The 20,444-nt window shown below is 39.0% G+C and overlaps 1 protein-coding gene across 4 annotated transcripts in view; it reads right to left on the bottom strand.

Annotated features, from left to right (window-relative positions):
• ARHGAP21 (Rho GTPase activating protein 21) overlaps window positions 1–20,444 on the bottom strand; it is a 120,429-nt gene that overhangs the window by 75,362 nt on the left and 24,623 nt on the right. Inside the window, exon 1 of one of the 4 annotated variants that reach the window (XM_048295096.1) lies at window positions 13,270–13,290. The exons of the other annotated variants lie outside the window; for them this stretch is intronic. The gene's annotated coding sequence lies outside the window, so the exon portion shown is untranslated. Of the gene's footprint in view, window positions 1–13,269; window positions 13,291–20,444 lie in introns of those variants that run through there. 4 annotated transcript variants of the gene reach the window in all.

The following is a 20,444-nucleotide window of genomic DNA, read 5'->3' as shown; positions in this document are numbered from 1 at the left end:
GGTGAACTTCATGCCGACCTTGGACCCCCCTGCAAGGTCTAACAGGGTAACAGAAAAAGCCAGTATCAGTAATAAATGTGAGATATGTTCAGTAATAGCAACTTTCAGCCACCACTACAAACAAGCAAGAATCTGATTTATAAAGAGAGTCAACATCTGTTGAGTAACCCTGTGACACTTCCAAGCACAGAACACACACCAGAATATCCCTTGCCAGAAAAAGCTTTAAAAAGGAACAAGAAGATTTCTCAAAAACATAAACAAAACAAGGATGCAAGACAGCAAGCAAGAAACAGATGATGTTTAGCCCAGGCAAGTACACACTACTGAAGGCAAAGTCCCTACACAGTTTTCCTTGCAAATCAAATATTAAGTTACAAACACATAAGTATCTCCTATCCATAAGGGAATCTGTATTTTGGGTAGAGTCATTTGCATTACAAGAGATGAAAAATGCATGCTTCATTTTCATGTAAGATCTAACAAACCAAAGGTTATTGAGGCATATTCCTTACTGAAGATCTGTATGTTCATTTCTCTATAGACTCAGTCCTCAAAATCGAAGTCAGAATGCATACAATCGAGTTCAAGGACTGAAGAATCCCAGGCTACTAAAAATGATTCAAACATCATTTCCCTTGGGAATTTTTCATGCAAGGTTTCTGAACAAAGTATCTCAACGCATTATTTCCTGTTCTATGCAATTGCAAGGACATACAACAGATGCTTAAGTGCATTGTAAAATGCATACCTTGTTTTTAATATTGTATTTAACCCTTCTTTCTAAGCAATGAAAGCATCCATGAAAAATCAGCTAGCATCATAAAAAAACTACATGAATCACTGGCAGCTTAACATGCAGTAACAGAATTATGTAAAATCGCTAAGTAGCATTAATGTTTGTAAATATTATTTCCAATTAAAAATAAGTCTCAAAGCAATAGTTTCCCATTATATCGGTCTGAAGTAACAACTAAAAAAGCTAATACACCCAACCTGCATGCTCTCTAAAGCCCCTCTAATTTCTAATCTTCTGATCAATTTACAGACCTGTACTGTACAAGCTAAAAATCCCTAAGTGACAGTCATAGGCAACTGCAATCAAAGTTATCAGTAAAGAACAGTTGTCTTGACTACCTAAACAAATAGGTATGGTCCAAGTTCCAAACACCGTCTTCATAGGTGAAAAATGGTGAACACTAGAAATAATTGATATATTCCACTATCGATTCTGGAAAAATCATTCAAGCCCTTTTTAAGTTGGTATGAGCAACCAATTTCTATCTTTATTTTGTGTTTGGTATCCAAACTCAAAATTATTTCTAAAGAAATGGGGCATGGGACTGACATCCAGATTTGCTCCCTTTTTAAACTGTTTTATGTGGTTTTTTACAATACAGAATGCTTCACAAATAAGTTATGTAAATAAAAGTCTCATTGTGGATGTAAGGATTTCCCACACTGCATTTTTTTGAAGCCTAAATCTGTATTTAAAAAACAAACTAAAAACAAACAAACAAAACAGAAAAAAACAACAAAAAAAAACCAACTCCCAAACCAACCAACCAACCTCCCCCACCACCAGACCATCCAGGGGACTTACCTATGAGTACCCCAGTAACAGCATGGAAACAGCCTGTGCTAAGCAGCACCTACTTCAGCTGCACTTAGCAAATGTTCAACTTTCAGCTAGTCTACCAAGAAAAGAGATACCTGATACAGCAGTTCAGCTAGACAGATCTATGCAGAATAGAAAATGGGCTGATGTTACCCAATTTTACTGATTCAACAGCGATCATATGATTTTTAGGGCTTTTTATTAACTACTGACATAAGCCAGAGCAAAAAAATATAGTTATTAATCCCTAAAATCTTCCTGAAACACTGACGGGATATTCCAAATGCTCTAATAAATGCTCAGTTCACTTGAAAACAGGAATATTTCTTGTATTGGGTCATTTACTTTCTCCAGTTTTTGCACCCAGTTGCTATCACTTAGCTAACCGTCCTGTTAAATATCTGCTATTGCAGAGAAAAAGGCTTTTCTAGAACAGTCTGGCCTTATTTTAATGTGACAATGAAACAGGTTCTTTAAAAAGCTAACAAAGAAGAAATAAAAAGGTCTTTTCTGGCTAAGACTACAGAATGTGTAGGAAAAAACCTGCCTATGAGACAGCCACATAAAAGATTATACAACTTTTTTCTGAGATACATTATCTCCATCCTCATTTGCAGTATAGGAAGGTATACCCAGCCTACAGACAGTATTTTATCTTAGTAGCATCTGAGAAGTGGGATCATTCACACAAGGTGTAAATTGAGTCTTTTTCTTTCAGTTCTCAAGCTAATAAACCAAAATTTCAAGGGAAATGGGTCCCATTTATAAAGCCAAATACCTTGATCATGTACTGAAACAGTCTAAAGATGCAGTGAGATAACTTCTAATGTGTCTTTAAATCAAACTGCAATGTACAAACAGCATCTTGTACAGAAGTTATTCCCAGTTGAAGAAAAGTAATTACTGACACATAGGTAACATTTTAAGTAAATCCATCTTCCAGGTATCCAGCGCACAGCCTTCTTCTAAAAACAAAGAAATTAATTCCATCACTTTTAGCCTTAGGAAATATATTAATTTCTTACTGAAAAAAATGACTGCAAAGAGATCAGCAGGAAAACTGGAACACAGAAAACCCCAAACCCACACAATCATTTTAGGCCTCTGTGTCAAATATCCACTTGTCCAAACTTCTGACTGACTTTTATGTTTACCAAAATTTGTAATCTTGCCCTGAATAGGTAGGATGTTGACAGAGACAGAATTCAGGCAGGAAAGATAACCTCTCAGTAAATATACTGGCAGTGTCCTTCCCTCAAAGAAGTGTTTCATCATTTTATGTCCTTGAAAGATGGCTAGACAGTGTAACCAACAATATTCTCCAAACCCACAAGGATGGTCAGAAATCAGTCTGCCAAATTGGTGAGATACGAGGAAATCTATAAAAATCCTAGATGTAAGACTGTGGATGGTAACTGACACCATAAAAAAAGGCATCTAGAATTTGCAGAAAGCAAGAGAGGCAAAAAAAAAGAAAAAAAAAAAAGGAGAAAAACACCAACTGAATATTTAACAGCTGTACATGCTAGACTTGTTAAAACACTAAGCTGAATTCCAAAGACGCATGTGGCAGCGCATGCATAATACCAAAGCTGTCCCTTCTTTACTAACATCAAAATTAGCATACACAGTTAATTAACAAATACCCCAAATGTTTCAGTATTTTGATTGTCAAACTGGAGCATTCGTTTTTGCATGAATGTCACCCTTCACATTAAACAAGCAACAAGGTTAAAAAATTATTTAATAATTATTAAATTATTAATTAATTATTAATAACATTTAATTTATGTATAGATTTAAGCTGATGGCAGATACATAGTAACATTAATTAACTGCTCCTACCTACATGCTCTACCTACTTCAATGCAAAAGTACATCCTTCTTCTTGTCTACCTTTTAGAAATACGAGCATTACTTGGGCATGGCTGAGTGTAATCAACTCCTGTCAAAGTGAACTTTGCCAAGTAGAAATAAATCACTGTGAGTTAAATATAAGTTTCCCTCTATCCAATAATGAGCTGAACTCTCAACATACAACTAAAACGCAATACAGATTCACAGCACAATATACTCAACCTAACAGTACTGACCACATATTTACATGATTGCTGACATTCACTATGTGCTGACACACAGTACTGAAATTAGTTCACTCCACTGAGAAAGCCTTTATCTACAGAGTGACACTGAAAGAGCATTCCCCACAGAAAAATTAGGCAGTTTGAGACAGAGATGTACTGAAGCACAGAAGAGGAAAGTGTTTCCTATCCCAGGACATCTCTAAGGATTCCTCTTTGCAGAATGGGCCACAGGGAAATGGATCCCACTCAACAGATCTCTGACTGGTAGCAAAACCCTCAGAGCACAAGACAGACGGTATCTGTCTCCATCCTGTCCGCTTCAGTGCTATTCATTTAACAAAGCTGCAAGAAGGACTTGGTTGCTCAGCTCTTGTAATTGCTGAGCCTGTTTTCAGTAGTTACCAAGAGGAGGCTGCCTTGTCATGAAGCACCTGAAACTGGAAATGGAGATGTAAAAAAACCCCCAAAGCTCTAAAGATCAAACAGCTACAGAATCACACTCACCACAAGACGAGATGTGGAGATAAACACAGCCTGAGTCCACATACATAAAACCATCAGCAGATAGCATTAACAGAGACAGATAAAGCTGATCTAGTCAGGGCCCTCACTCTGGGGTCACTGCTGTCTGGTTTTGGAACTGGGGGCACAGCTCCTCTTCCATGCTACAGTTCTTCCTGAAGGGGAGGCTAGGGGAGGTGTGGAGAGGGAAGAAAAAATAAGAGTTTCCAGAGAAAGACTTCAACTCCCAAACTCTAAGAAAGCATCAGCACTCAGAGTCACCAGGGTTCCCACTCATCTCTTACCGAGCAGGGGTTATGCATGCATGAAGTGCAGGGTATTTCCTGAGACACCCCAACAGTAACATTTCTCTTGTATTGCAGCTGAGTGGGATGCACTAACTGGAAAGGGTAATAGAGGCAAACAAACTGAAGAACTCAACTACCACTAGAACAAGATCCAAATCCTTTATGACTACAAGTGGAGACTTTTACTACAATTAATGGTTCAATATCAAACAACAGGAAAAGAGAAACAGATTATTAGTAATCACCATAAGACTAAGGGGAAGATTGGCAATGCCATTCCTCCTGTTTGCCGCTCACCTGGGTTGGTGAGGTGGGACCCAAGCAGCCACCAGCAGCAGTGAGGTGGTCTCCATGAGCAGCTCTCCCTCTCTCAGCCCCCTCATGGGTCTTGCTGAGACCCCTAATGAGACAATTCAGAGCAAGGGAAGGCAATAAAAATGTCAGCATCACTTGATGGAGTGACCACAGGTCCAGGGGTGTCCCTCACTGGAGCTCACTTCTTACCACTCTAATGCACCACTATGGCACTAAGCCCGGGTCCTTTTTGGTGGACTAACCAAACTTAATTCAGGCATATGTTAGGACATAATCCTGAGAGCAAACCTGCCTGTCTTTTATGACTGTGAATCTCACCCAGATGGAATACAAGCCAGTACAGTTCAATAACAAAGGCAGCAGCTGCCTGCCTGCAGCAGAGCTCAGTGAGAATGTCAAATTTTGAGGTGCATCTCAGGACTGAATACTCTAATTCAATAAAATACATAAATCATATCCTCAAACCAAGAACAGGTAAGGAGAAGGGCAACTGAGATGGCAATACATGACTACTCCCAGTGTATGAAGTAAGTGGGAAATCTGCGACCTTTCAAAACCAAAGCATACCCATGCCAGCATGGCAGATGGCTGGGAGGCACAGGGAAGGAAACATGCAATTCTGTCAAGCACCATGCAGGCTTACAGAGCTGGCTTGGGCTTGGAAGGAGGACAGAGGGATGCGTGTTTCTGTGTACTTTCTGCCTACTTCTGTAGTACTACTGTTGTAGTAAATACAGTAATTCAAAGGAGAAACAGTATTTTCAAGATAAAGGATTTCAGTTCTCACAAAGGTCAAGGCATACACAGAAAACAAACAGTAAAAACCTCCATGTGTGCATGTTACTACACAGCTCAAACTTGCCTTACTGCACTCTACTGTTCATGAAAGGCAGCTCTGTAAAGCAGCTGGCGCTCATGTCAGTTTCATCAGTACTCCACGAGACCTAAAATGCAAAGCTGAAGGCTATCTACAGCAAGGATGATCTCAAAAATGTTCCCTCCATGTGTCTGTTCAACTGAAAAGTTTTCAGTTTACCTGGCTCTGGATTAAAAACAGTGACACCCCAAGTGGATCTGCAAACTGAGGCTAGCTAGACATGCTTGCTCGAATGAAAGCAGCATTCAGCTTCCCAGGCCAGGTGAGATTCGGAAAGAGTTCTTCTACTTCAAAGTAGGGAAAAATCCCAACCTACTAAGACTGCCTAGACTTAAAGTAACTTTTTTCTTTTTTCACACAGCACAAGCTCTGGTTTTCTCATACTGTAGTTCTGATAGCTGGACCTTTTGTACAATGCTCTTAACTTCACCAAAACCAAGATCATGTCTGGTATGACTAGTACTCCACCACTTCTTAAACAGGATTTCTCCACACTTAGCCCCAAACCCCTGAATTATCCACAAATAGACATAAACTACCTTCTCAGATCTCCCTTTAAACACTACATACTACCAAATTTAGCACATTTCAATTCATTAATCTACCATACGTCTATTTTATTTTTATACACATATATACACAGACAAAAGTATACTGTGTTGTGTGTGTACATATATACATATATTTGTAGTAGCTTGTACACATCCAAAAAGTGTACTAATTGACTGAGATTCTTTGCAAAGCTAATTAAGCGCACTTCAGATAATAATTTATACTGCCTCAGAGTAAAAGCCCATTTCAAGCAACAGCACCAAGAAACAGAGTAAGAAGTATATACTTCACAGTTTTTTATGCAAACTATTTCCATGATGTGTTTTGATTGTATCTTGAATTCTGTTATTCACAACAAACATGGAGTTCATAATATTATATTTAGTCAGAAAAACATTAACAACAAAGAGAAATTGAGAGCTTCCTTGTTTTCTTATAGACCCATTAGCAAAAGCCTCCCCTCTTAACAGCTACATCCTTAAACTGGAAAGAAAGGAAACATCTGCAGGGCTGGTAGCTAGCACAACAGCAAAATATCATGTGATCTTAATTTAGCTAATTTGAAAATTTTCCTTCTCTGCTTGTTCTGTCATTGCTTGTTAAGAATAGGAAATTCTTTGTCCTCACCTTACAGTGTACTCTGGAAATATCAGAGACAGGAGACAAAGAAAGCATGCTTCTGCTCCTCAGCATTGAAGAAATGTTTGAGGTTACCCCATGCAAGATAAAAGAATCTTCTCAGCAGTCTGACAGAAGTGCTAAGAGCGCCTCGCACAGTCTCCACCTGTCAAGAGCTGCCTTAGACTGCTCCTTTCAACCTATAGGAGTTTTCCAGATCCAAGACTATGAGCTGCCCCATGACCCACTCTGCTTCCTACAGACAGGGAGAGGGCAATAAGAAACACCACCTATGTCCCCAGCTAAGTACACTACTGCAAAAACAGGAATGAGTTTCAGTGAAGTTTGTACTCTTTTTGCTTTCTAGAATAACACAGGCTTTACCAAACACGCAAGATACCACATAGCTTTCACTACACTTTCACCACAGTATTACCACAAACCTATTTACACGTGAAATAGCTTTGCAGAAGCCTTCAAGAAAACCAAAACCACTGCACAATGTAAAATCACCAAAATCACCTGCACAGACCCCATTTCAATAACATGATGGACCACAGGTGCATTGAAACTAATACCAGCCCTGAAACTACCGACAGATTTCCTTTGCTTCACAGTGTTTCTCTCCACTGTAGCCAGAGACTGTCTTGAATCAAACAACTATTAACCCCGCAAGGGACACAGTTAAAGTTGACCAAACCACCCATTTTTCCATAGCTTCTCTGTCCCTAGGGCAAACCTCTGTGTTTGGACTAGGCTACTCCAGGATGCAGCTACAACACTGAGTAAGAGCTTTGCTTTTGGGCTGAGCAGTGGGACAGTGGTACATCTTACACCTGCTCTCTATTGAATGTAAGCATTAGGCTGACCTTCTCTTACTGAAACTACTTGTCTTGGGGCAACTACTGAACTTTTCAACATTAAAAAATATGCTCCTTCCTGTTCTAAAAACAAGAAAATTAGGTCATTTATAGACTAGACACATCACTTCATCTTCATAAATACATCATCGTACCTGCTGGTAATTCAAGCTGTTAATGCTTAAGCTCATTCAATTCTGCAGTATTGCAGCTCTACTTGAGATTTTATTTCATGTACATCAGAAAAGTCTCTGACCCACCCAGAGCCAAGCACAAGCCTTTGGAAGATCAAGGATTTGATCCTTCAGTGTCAAAACCTGAATAGTAACCTTAAAAACATGGTTATTGCAAGTGGGTTGTTATTCTAGAGTTTGACTCTTCCGTTTGCAGAAGATTTACCTAGTCATATGGGGGAAGTTTTAAGAACAACCCATTTAACAACAACTGTGTGGATCAAGACTAAAAAACATCATAGAAATTTTAAAAGATAACATGGCTCAAAACACCACAAAGAAGACCAGTGTGTCAAGATTCTTTACCTCCCCATATACACAGCCTCTCTCCTCAAAAATAACCTCTAAATAAATCTACATACAGCTTGAGATACTCAGTGTTGAAGCCTTCTAATACAGTGACCTATTAATAAACTCCTGCAAACTCAACACTTAAAAACAATCTTGGTCCTGTGTTTCTAGACATTTAATTTCAACATACTACATAATGTGCAAATCAACACACTCTTATGTTTCAAAGCCCTAAACCCAGAAGTGAAAAGGCTTGTCCATTGTAAAGCAAAATAAAATAAAATTAGGATACACAGATGCAAAGCCACATATCCAAACACCCAAATTAAATTACGTTCAACCTCTAAATTTGTAATCTATTGTGCATATATAACAGAGGCAGAAAAGTAGCCTTTTCAGTGAATAACTTCTTTTACAAAGATACAATGCACAGGAAAATGCTTAATAAAGGACTGTGAAGTCATTAACCTGAAAAAATATCTTAAATCTTTATGCCCAGAGATGTCACTAAGAGGATAAAGAGGAGAAAGTTGTCCACAGGATTTTCAGTTTAACTGCAAATCCAAAAGCTTCTGAACCATGACTTACGTGATCATAAGTGACCTGCATATTTCCTCACAGTTTGCACTGTGTATGTCAGTAAGAATGGTTGATATAGGTAACTAAATCTACATTTGTTTCTCTGTCTGGAGGTTGGAGTGCGGAGAGAGAAGAAATCTATTTTAACACAAATCTGTTTGCTTATTTAAGAACTACGTGCCTTTTATTGTGGCTTGAATTGCTCACTGTTGCCAAGTTATTTCCCTGTACTTCGGACATTACAAAAATGTTTCTTCAGCAATGTGAATTCCCACAATGAGTTAAGTCACCAGCTATTTCATGCAATGATTTTACACTTTTTGCTGAAGCTGAAAACCCTGCACTGCTACCACAACAGATTTTTATCATATTGCCTCCCTCCCTTTCAGAGGCAGCAGATGAACAGAAGTAAGAGCACAGTAAGATAACATAAATATCGCATTTCAAAACCATTATCAGCTGCAAATATCTCAGAAGGAATGCAGACACCTTTGTTATTTCATCCTCCGAGTGACACATTTGGAAGACTGAAAAGCATTTTTAATGTTATTGGAGATTCTCCAGAGGAAGGGAAATAGCTGCAGTGCAGCAGCTGCTGCAGTGCTGCTGCGTTCTGGGGCTTGAACGAAGGTGATGCGAGAGCCGGGCTCGTACCGCAACGTCGCATTCTCACACGCTGCCTGCAACAATGAACTCCAGCTAAAGGAACAGGAATCAGACACCTTGGCTGCTACGCCACCACATACTAACAAACCTTCATGTACATCAAAATAATCTTTGATGAGAAGGTTTCTCCAAGCCCAACAACTGCAATGATGAAGCCCACCCTGTGCACTGGAATTTGACCAACTTCAAGAACCTGCAAAATACTTAGCCCTGGCTGAAAAACCCAAGATTTGAGTATTTACATGGCTGAAAGAGCATTATCGTTATTTTTAGCGGCTAGGCTGCAGCAATAAGATAAAAAAAAAAGAAGCCTGATGCAGTTCATCAAAGAACCAATGAGAACAGCACATGAGAAGATCAGCTCTCTCTCCTCAAACTAATAGAAGTCTGCTCAGAGCATAGTGCTGACCTATGCTCTGGGCTGGTAAGAAGACAACCTACATTCAATTTGTGGTCTACCGTTTCCTATCTAACACATGAAAGAAAGGCATTTGTGATAAAAGGACGGAAAAAAACCAAAACCACTGTATCACCTACTTTATATTACCTACCAGTACTTCTTCCAACCATCTGAAGCAGTGGTATTTATTGTTTTAGGCATACCTGCTCTACTGTATCTCACCATGGCCACAAGGTCAACTGACATACCAGGCATCTCCAGAGTCTGCTCACATGCTGGAGGCTCATAAAGGACATCCTTACAAGGACAGAGGAAGTAGCTCCTACTGCATCTTACTGAGAATGAGGCTAGCTCGTATGTTACTGAGGAAAAATATTACCTAGCTCTTCCACACATTCATTGAGGAACTCCTCTTGGACCACAGCTAGCATGCTAAGTTATGATTCCAAGACTACAACTCCATAAACACTAGACTATCATATGAAAAAAAAAATTGCCTTAACTTTTTAAGGCACTCTCACTCTCTCATTTTTCTTCTTTAGGAAACAACACTAAAAATTCCTTGTTTACTAAGACCAAACTATATTAAAAATAGGATCAATCATTTATGATACTGTCAGGGCAGTCTGGATAAGTACAACACAAATTTGCACATAAAGCAGTATTTACCAAGGTCCCCCACAGGATACCAATCTTTTACCTACTACTCTGCTTCACTAATTCTACATTTGCAATCATGTTGAAGTTCTGAATTGCCAGTAAGACTATCACACTTGAATCTACCCCATGTCCCACAAAACAACTGTCACGGACAACATAAGCAAGATACTTTGGTACTTTGCAATAACTAATTTGAATAAATATTTTTAAAATAGGTAATGCAGTTCTCCCATGAACAAAAAGTGAAAGATGAAAAACTGCAAGCAATCAAGTTTATTGTCACTGAAGGCTTCTGAGTAATTATTTATGGATCACCATGTGATAGCCATCAATCCTATTCAATGTTTGGACTAAAAACTGTATTTCACTGATGCCAACAGAACTTCACTGATCTACATCATAAAATAATTTTATTTTAAGGGTTTTTGTTTTAGTATGAAACACTGCATATCCTTTGAAAACATTCTAATATACTTAACAGCTTGCCGTATCAGAGTGCAAAGGGCAACTGTGCCCAACCATACTAACTTTTATGTCACACTATGAAAATACTTTTTCTAAAATTTAAACCACCGTGGTAGACAGAAGAAAATATCCCTGCTATTTCATGCTTGCTCACTTCCTGTTTTAAAAAATAAGCTTGGGGAAATATATGCTGCAGAGCCAAGGGAGTGGGTGGTGAACAATAAAACCAAAAGAAATCCTTAGAATGACAGCAAACTAATTTGAGATATTATTAGTGACACAAACTTCAGAAGTCACCCATCTGCTTTCTCACCAGCAGCCTGCTTGGGCACTGTGAGGTGGGAAGGGTGAAGAGCAGCACTGCTGTGTGGAACAGTGTGCACTTCTCCCCAAGCCCGGCAGCTTCCACTCCTGCCATGGCATTTCAATGCAGCAGGAACAGAGTAGCTGCACTGTAACATCCCATAAATGAACTTCCAGCGTCATCTCAAAGAAAAGTATCAGCAGCAGTTCATTAAATTGTATAGTTTACAGAGACTGGACTTCAGTTAAAGTTAACAAAACAACCCCAAACACACACAACTGCATCGTCTATTTAACAAAATCTAGCAAGATCAAACAGTTCAGCAACATTTCTAACTCAAGCATGCAATTTATTCAGGGTATACTGATCTAAAGCTTGTTTCTTCTTTCCAGATTGGTAAGAAACAGTTTTTAGATTATGTGAACCCCATTCTGCATTGGGTTGAGGGGTTCTTGGCGTTTTTTGCTTGGGGTTTTTTTTTTTTTGTTTGAATTTGGTTAGGTGTTTGGGGTTTTGTTTCTTTTTTTTGGGGGGGGGGAGGGTTGGTTTTTGGGGTTTTTTTGGGGTGGGGGTGGCAATGTTTTGGTTTTTTTAAAACCTTCCACTTCAATATGCTCAAAAACCAATTCTCTTTTCCCTTCCCTCTAGCTATATCAAATGCACCTTAAAACTTTGCAGGACTGCCTACATCATAAGCCCTATTTCTTCTTGATTTCTGTGAAGTATGGTAAGCAATTGCCATATTGCATTTGACTGGACAGGTGAATTCTTACATATATGTAAGCAAACTAGATCAAACAGCTGGGCATCTGTAAAAATTTAAAGTTTAAGAAAATGCATCATGTTTTCTCTGTTTTTTTAAATTCAACAGAAGATACTTGTTACCTGGAATATTACCTAGACTACTTGAAACACCCAGACACCACCAATCAGGATTTGCACCATTAACAAAAGAACTAAAACAATACCCAAAACAAACAAAAACCAAAACCAAAGCACACAACCATCATCTAACAGTGCGTACTTTCCTGATTCAGAAGCTTCAGTACAGATGTGACATACTGGGATTGCAGGCATTTTTAAATGGCAGATTATTTCAAAGGACCTCTATGTATGGTGGAAAAACATTCTGAAACATCTGCTCTAGTTACTGTACTGAAACTGCAACTTTATAAGAAGTGCTTACCTCCCCCTTACACCAAATAAAAATTAAATAAATTTTCTTCAGTGACTGGCTGAACGTTATATGAGAAATACAGGTTACATCTAGAGTAACTTTACAGTAGTATTACAACTGCATGCACTATTTAAAAACCTTTAGCGAGAGGATTCTATTTTGAAACATTTTCATTCAGAATCCAGGCAACTTTGTTTGGGTTTTTTTCCCTCCAGTTCTACAGCAAGGTAGTGAATTAGAATTAAATCTGTCCATATTAAGAACTGAATAGCATCCTGTGATTTATTTAATCCTATATATTAAAAAAAAACCAAAAAGGTAAAAACCTCCCCCTCACACATTTTTTAATCCTATTCATGATCAAGTATTTTGAACTAGCCAAGATGCTCAGTCTTTTTAAAGCAGGAAAACATATCAGCTTTATAGTTATTAACAACTTAGTTTATCTTGGCATATCTCCCCCTTCCTATACGTGATATTTACCCTTCTGTGCAATTCCTTTAACAAAACCCCTCAAAGCATAAGACTCTAAAGAGAACAAACTAAAGCACTCAAAGTGGTAAAAAAAGCAATTATATAGTCAAACCATGCTTTGTATGCTTATTGACTCTAGAATATTCCTTAGTAAATAGCAGCATTTCCAATAGCTCATCTTCAGTAAGACTGGGGGTGGGGAGAAGACATCAACCCGAGCCTTTTTGTTTTCCCCTTATACTAAATTATATAATCACCTTGTATGTAAGGACAAGCAAACAACAAACCTGATCGCTCCATGCACAGTACAGGTTACATATGAAACTCCAGTTGTGATTGATCATGCAGTCCAAAATCCTGAACTGGGCCATGTCTTGCTGTAGTGCAGAGTACTGCTGTGCTCTGACTCAGCTTTTGTCCGGGTGATCCTCAAGGATATGAGAGCTATGCAGTAATGACATGCAGGAACAAGGACTTTCCTTCCTGTTCAGTCTCCTTTCCCACCCCAACTATGTGTCAAGATAAATTAACAGAACTGTGTAACATTCTTCAAAATAATACTTCCGAAGCTGACAAATTATGCATTCTTGGGAATATATGGGAAACAAGAACATCCTAAGAAACCACACTAAAGCAAACAGAAAGGCACTTTCAAACTGCGCTTGTTCTTTCCCCTACCCCCTTCATTTCTGCTCCTGCTGAAATCACTCCAAATATCAGCAACTTAGTGCCATAATTCATATCATATGAATCTTAAAACTTCCTTAGGCACAGTTGTGATGATGGTTCCCCATACGGTACATGAGATTCAAAAGCTATGGTTGCCTCTTTTAAAACAGCACAATACAAACAACTTTTCAAAGTTAGAAGAACATCACAGTGTTCATAAAAATTATATGGGATTATCTACTTTGCACTCTTAAAACAGCAGACTTCTCTTTAAACCTGTAAAAGTACCGTTAGCATTGCACAGAAATGCTGGCTGCCTTCTGTAATGAAAGGCGACAACCCTACTGCTCAGGGTTGCAACACCAGAGGGATCCTGAGAAACTGAAGAAAAGTTTCCTCCTTCCTTCATGTATTCCTTTTCTGCAATCTGCAAACAACAATCCTATTTTAGCATGAACCTCACTTACTGTATCTGGACTGCTTACCTAGTATTCCCATTCCAAAGTGAGATTCAGAAACACAGGAAATGTGTCTCTGCAGAAACATACACATTTTATCTGGTGACTACACAAACTATTAGACTATTCACAGAACCAGCTTAGAATAACCTGCAGTTTAAATGATACAATTACCTAACAACATCAGTGAGATGCAAGAGACAGAAAACTGTCTTGGGAAAAGATGGAGGAACAGCTACAGGAACAAGTGGTCAGTTCACCCTTTGGCTCAGTAATGGCCAAAGGACTGAAAAGTACTTCAAATGTCAAAGAAAATGTATGCTATAAAAGTAGTCTGGAAATACAACAAACTTGTACATGAGGGTCAAACAAATGGTGTGGCCAAAGAGCAGCTCTAACTTTGAGACAGTTATACAAATAAGGCCTCATTTGTTTCAACCAAACTAAACAAAAAAATCTTGTTCCAATTTCTCATCCGAAGGACCCGGGAAATTAATACCAGAGTCCAAGCCAACCTCTTCCCTTCTTGCCAATGTGAAGAGTCTGAAAACTTCCAAGACTCTTTTGTGTACAAAAAAATCTATTCTGGTTCATTTTAAGATATATATGACAGGAGATTCTCGATTATCTTTAAAACACCTAATTGTGCAAAAGGGAGAACAGCAGTATCAGTGGAACCCAGCACGAAATGAATGCGTTCTCAGGTGAAAAAAAAAAATAGAACAATTACATCTCAAACAAGTTAGATGGTCTGTGCTGACATGACATGCGGCTATAAGAATCATTCTGCGTAGCAACTATTACTAGGTGGAACAGATACACTTCCTCACAAGAGACACCATAACTATCCAAGCCTGAGAAATCTTGGAGAGGATGTCTGGGAAGGCTTTACAGAGCAGGGGGTTACTGCAGAGATGCCAGAGCAGACTAAGGCAGTGAAGTCTCCAGGACAGCAATGCTGGAACGAGGAAGGACTCGGCACCCTGCAGGACTGGCAGCAGGGATGCTGGCAGAGCGTGTGGGGCAGCCTACACATGGCTGGAAAAGCAGCCAGCTGCACATTTGTTAAGACTGTGGAAAAACGCTGTCATCAACTAAATAAGGCAGAGAGAAGAGGGAAAGTAGATCTGGAAAATTAAGAGAAGACTGCTCTTCTATACCAAAATCAACATCAACCAAGTTATTCTTAAAGAGTACTTCAGTACAGTTCTGCAGTGATTGGTTTTACTATCAATTTTCTACTTGTAGATTCATAAAATGTGACTCCATACTTATTTCCTATGAAGCACTCAAACTCCTAATAAAGTATTCAACATATTATATTAAAAATCTCCTACTGTACAGTATGTTATTATTAAAAAAACAGCAGTTACAACTCAATCAAACTTGTGTAATTCTTTCCATTAAGTCAGCAGCCATTATTTACCCATTACTTTCCATTCATTTTCAAATCTGTTTCAAGGAAATCCTGAACCCATTTTTTATCTCCTACAATGTGGACAGTGCTTATACACCAGTGCAATTTATGCAAAAGTGTCTAAATAGTGCAGATAAAAACATAAATAGCAATACAGAGCAGTAGGAGAACATTTCAAGAAACAGTCAGTCTTGGCCTGTCAGCTGCTGCCAAAAGTTAGTATTGAAATGCTTGTAAATTCGACTAGGCACAAGAATGAGGTGAGGACCGAAGTTCTTGCAAGCTAGAGTCTTTATTGAAGTGCCTCAGATAAAAGGAGTTCACAAACTGCTGCAAGAACAGCACCTTGAACAGTAAATTACAGTTACTGCTTAAAATGGACTGTCTCAAAGCTCTTCTCCAAGTCAGTCTTTATACTTGTAAATTTCAATCTGCTGTTACTGAAAACTGTTCCTGATCGTCATCAGCCAGCTTGACAATTGCCCTCATTTACAAGAGACAAATCCCCTTCCTGGCATGACCAAATTCCACTAGTTCAGCACTCCCCTGTTCTAACCTTATTTTCTTTATTATTAACATGTTTTTTGGGAGACTGTTTTTATTTCTCCTAAGCATGGTTACTACATATGAAACTTCCTTAAAGCAGGCATATGATAATGAGAGGGCTTCCCTTTTTGCCTTCAACATTCAATTTACCAATGCCTTCCTTCAAAAAGTTTAATTCAGAAGCCAAACTGAAATAACTTTTGTTGTAAACATTAAACTTTTTAAAAGTTTTGCTCAAAATTTAAAAGCAAAGTTTACACACTGAATTTCCAATTTGGAGGTCAACAGAGCATTTAAAGATGCACCCACAGTATAACCAGAGAATGACAGATGACATACATTAACATTAGCAGGCACCAAAGGACTCACTGTCCAGAGAAAATTTGAGTCCAGGACTCAATTGCCCAGAGACCTCCTTATCACACACTGAGCTTGACTGAAAAACAGATGATGATGACACCTCAGTTTTTGATGTTCTACTGCTGGTCAGCTTTCCTCCCCTTAAAATAATGAAGGGACCACTTAGAATTCCAAGAACACAATGAAGGTGAACTTCAATTATGCAATTTATTAAATAAAAAATCAAAAGCTTATCCAATGCCCTCTCACATCTGTCACCATGTCCAGTGTTTTCTCCTGGTGTCAAAAACCAGGATTAAGATCTCAATATTTTGAGGTAACTAAGCTAAAAACAGGTCAGAAACAACTTCCTCAACCCTTTCAGAACTCTCCATCTTTGTATGCAGATTCTAGAGGGTTAAAAAGGAACAGTAGAAAAGAGGCACAATTTCCCTAAAATTGTGCCCTTCAAGCATCTAGACTTCTTTCTAAAAACTGCAGTGAGTTTTCTGAAACAGCTCATGCTCAGAGAAAGGAAGGGCTTCCACTTCCCTGTAACGCCGGATACTTTTTGTACGTGAGCAAATATGCAAGCCATACACAAGGGTCAGCACATTGGCAGCACACAGCGCAGCGCGTACCAGAAAGATGCTGTCCAGAACTTGTGACACAATTCTTTGAAAGGGTAAATCCTTTACCAGCAAAGTGTAGACTGATGATGATGATGGTGAAGCTCTGGTGGAAATCTGGGGGGTTTTTAGCAAATGAAATTGAGAAGTGCACAAGAACAAAAAAGGAAAAACGTGTCTGAAGAAAAAGTGTTTTCATTGCTCAGGTCACAAAGACTGACAAGGAAAAAAGTTCCTACAAACCAAGTCAACAGCAGGAAGAGGTTGAAATATGATTCCATTTTGAATTCTTTCCCTATAATTGAAATTGCTACAAAAACCTATGAACATTAAGAAAAAAGGAAGAAACAGTAAATACAAAAACCATCTCTCTCCATAGTGGGGGGGAAAAAAAAAAACTGGAGTGTCTCCTTCCCTCTATATCAACTCCTTTTAAAGATGCAACACAGTTCATAGAATTAGAATTACAACAGATCCTTGGGGGGCAAAAATGCAGGGTACAATGGCTAGCACGGTACCATTTCAAGCTGTTTAACACATGCATACCTGTCTGCTACAATTATACTGGTATTTTAGTCCAAGAACCGAGAAACTAAGGGAGTACACAAGAGACATCACCCTTCCTTCAGAAACTAAGGGCAAAAGAAGGTAACTGAGATTAGCATAACTGTCATTTTTCTTCTGCATAAATGCAACTTGTATTTCATCAATGCATAAGCTCATCAGATGAGCCCAACAATGTATTTTGTGATGCATTTTGTAAACACATTATTCCACCACCCCGGAAACAAATTCACAGTATCTAAATCATATAAAAAGAACTGTTCTACTAATTGTTTTAAAAACTCATGCAGTGAGGTACTCATCACTGTGGCTGCCTAATTCTTCAAAAATTCTCCTGCATCCCCTCTCAAGACAACTTTACCATCATATTTGCTTCCAAGAAGGACATGCGATAGCAGGATTGATCCGTCAAGTGTCAGTTTGAGTCACAACAAAGAAAAGTCCTTTTCTCTTGAGTAATCAGTTCAGTTCACCAGTTAAGCTCAAGTACTGCTCACTTCCTTGGATTTTAGCCATAGTTCTTTTCAGTGGACTAGTTCTATGTTTCCTTTCTCTAACCAACTTTTAGCATTTTCTCTTCTTTATCTGACATATTCCACCACAGATCTCTCTGTTTCAACAATCAACATCTAAACAATAACTGCCTTTTACTAGCTTCAGCTACAGGAAAGTATAATTTTCCATGTTATCCCATAAAAATGAATATACTGGATATAAAACAGGATCAGATTCCTTAAACTGAACTCTAGTAAAGCAGCTGGCAATCTTTAGAAACTGGAAGCAAGCTTCTAACACTGCTCTATTTAAGAAATGCACAGCCAAATTTAATGGGAACTGAGTAAGAAATAAAAGCCATATGTACTCTTATGCAAAGTATAATTCTGTCACACCCTTAAGCACTTGGTAACATTTACCATGTTAATGAACTCAAACTCCTGAGAACATGTAAGTTTACTCAAGCTATCATCACTGCTACCTACAAGCTCAGTGTCTCCCAAGAACAGATCACTTGCTTTCCACCTGCAAGCTCCTGGATAGCAAACGTACTCCTCCAGAGGAAATTTCTGTTTGTCTAACCAAGTGTCCACACAACTACATCAGTTTTGTTTCAGTGTCCGCTTGCTCTCACTATCCGTAGTTTTTTATGTTGGCAGAGGATGAAAACAGCAAAATCTAGAAAAAATTTTACGAAAGTCTATTTGTTAAATGCATTTTAAATCACATTAGTACTATTCACCTGGTTATTTTACATCATCTCCAGTCTAAGACAAAATGCAACGTGACTTAATTTGAACTTTCTTTACATGGTAATTTTTCATGTCTGAGCAAAATGTGGAAAAAGAATACTGTAATGCTTATTCCTACCATAATGTTCCACTCACCACCACTTAACTTGTCCTCATGAAAACAATTGTAAGATACATTACTAATTGTTTCTAGATTATGTCTGAATCTCTAGAAGACACTGTACACACCAGCAAATGATGCAGCCATTATCAGGTTAGAAAGCAGGCAGGTTTTCTTCTTTTTTTTTTTTTAACCCCCAGGAATGATGGTAAAAACCTCTGAATTAAATCACATCAAATGTAATGGCTTTGGTATCAGCAGCACACACATTTTCTTCTACAGAAAGGTTTTTCACTGACAGTGATCCGATGTGAACACACATGTGTTCACAACTGGCTTGAGCACCACCACAGGGAAAATTCTAACAGGGACTTCCTGTTTGTAGGGTATGCCCAGCCACTGCCCTGGAGGGATGTCTGCTGAGATAAGAGATTGCACAATCGGCCAGCAGGACTCCCTGGGAAGGCAGCTAACCTACTCAGGTAAGAAGACAGACCCAGAATCCTCTGGGAGACCCTATGCAGATCCTTTGTAACCCATTGGCCTTTACCCTCTGGCACCCACTCCCTGTATCCCTATAAAGCCAGCCCCCTGCCCCTGTGGGGGCAGAGAGAGTTGCTCGTCCCTGGCTCCCCTTCGCCAGAGTACGGACCAATAAAGCTGCCTCGTGCGGAACAGCTACACGAGCCTCTCGTCTCTCCCTGGTCCGGCCTGGAGGCTGCCCTGCAGAGCTGAGCTGAAATCACGAGCTGACAATCACTAAAGAGCTGACAGCTTCTGCAAGGGCCCTCCTAGGCAGCAGCTGAGGGAAGACACCGGGCCTCGGGAAGGCGATTCCTTTTGGGACCATCTCTCCAGACCGGTCACAGCTTCCTCGGTCAGAGCTACTGACCCATCACCAGCTGTCATACCTGTTGTCTTCCCATTCTTCATTACACTGCAGTGCCATGCCATCAGCTCTGCTATTTTCTGATCCCAGCACAATGCCAGAACTAGGTAAGTTATTTGCCTGCTTAAGACTGAGCTTCAGAATCCTAATATTTCAATTGTAATAAAATAGAATCCTTACATACATTAATGTCTATAGAAGCACATAGGAAAATGTAGTGCTAGCTCTGGTGATCAAACAGAAAATCCTTTCAATTTACTGGGACATTTATTTAGATAGCAAATATATTATAATACAGTTAAGTCTTCTCAATAATCTAGCAATCTCTAAATACAAGGCTAGGATAAAGCCAATCAGCAATTGTGACCACACCGAAGCACCTTAACTTACAACCCAGTACCCTCCTATTGAGACCACGGGATGTTCAGAAGGCTGAACTGTTTGTGTACAGAGAACTGCCTTCCTGAAAGACAATCCCAGAAAGCAACACCCATGTCACTCCAGACACGGTGCCAGCCTGACCAAGACACAGACATATTCCTGCTTTCTCTGCAGACTGTAAAAAGAGAACCAAAATTAAAAAATGTTACTGTTGGTAAACAAA

This window comes from Corvus hawaiiensis, chromosome 1 (assembly GCF_020740725.1).
Source record: "Corvus hawaiiensis isolate bCorHaw1 chromosome 1, bCorHaw1.pri.cur, whole genome shotgun sequence".
Taxonomy (NCBI): Eukaryota; Metazoa; Chordata; class Aves; order Passeriformes; family Corvidae; genus Corvus; species Corvus hawaiiensis.
Note: the sequence above shows the minus strand (reverse complement) of the source record. Positions and strands in the feature narration are given on the sequence as shown.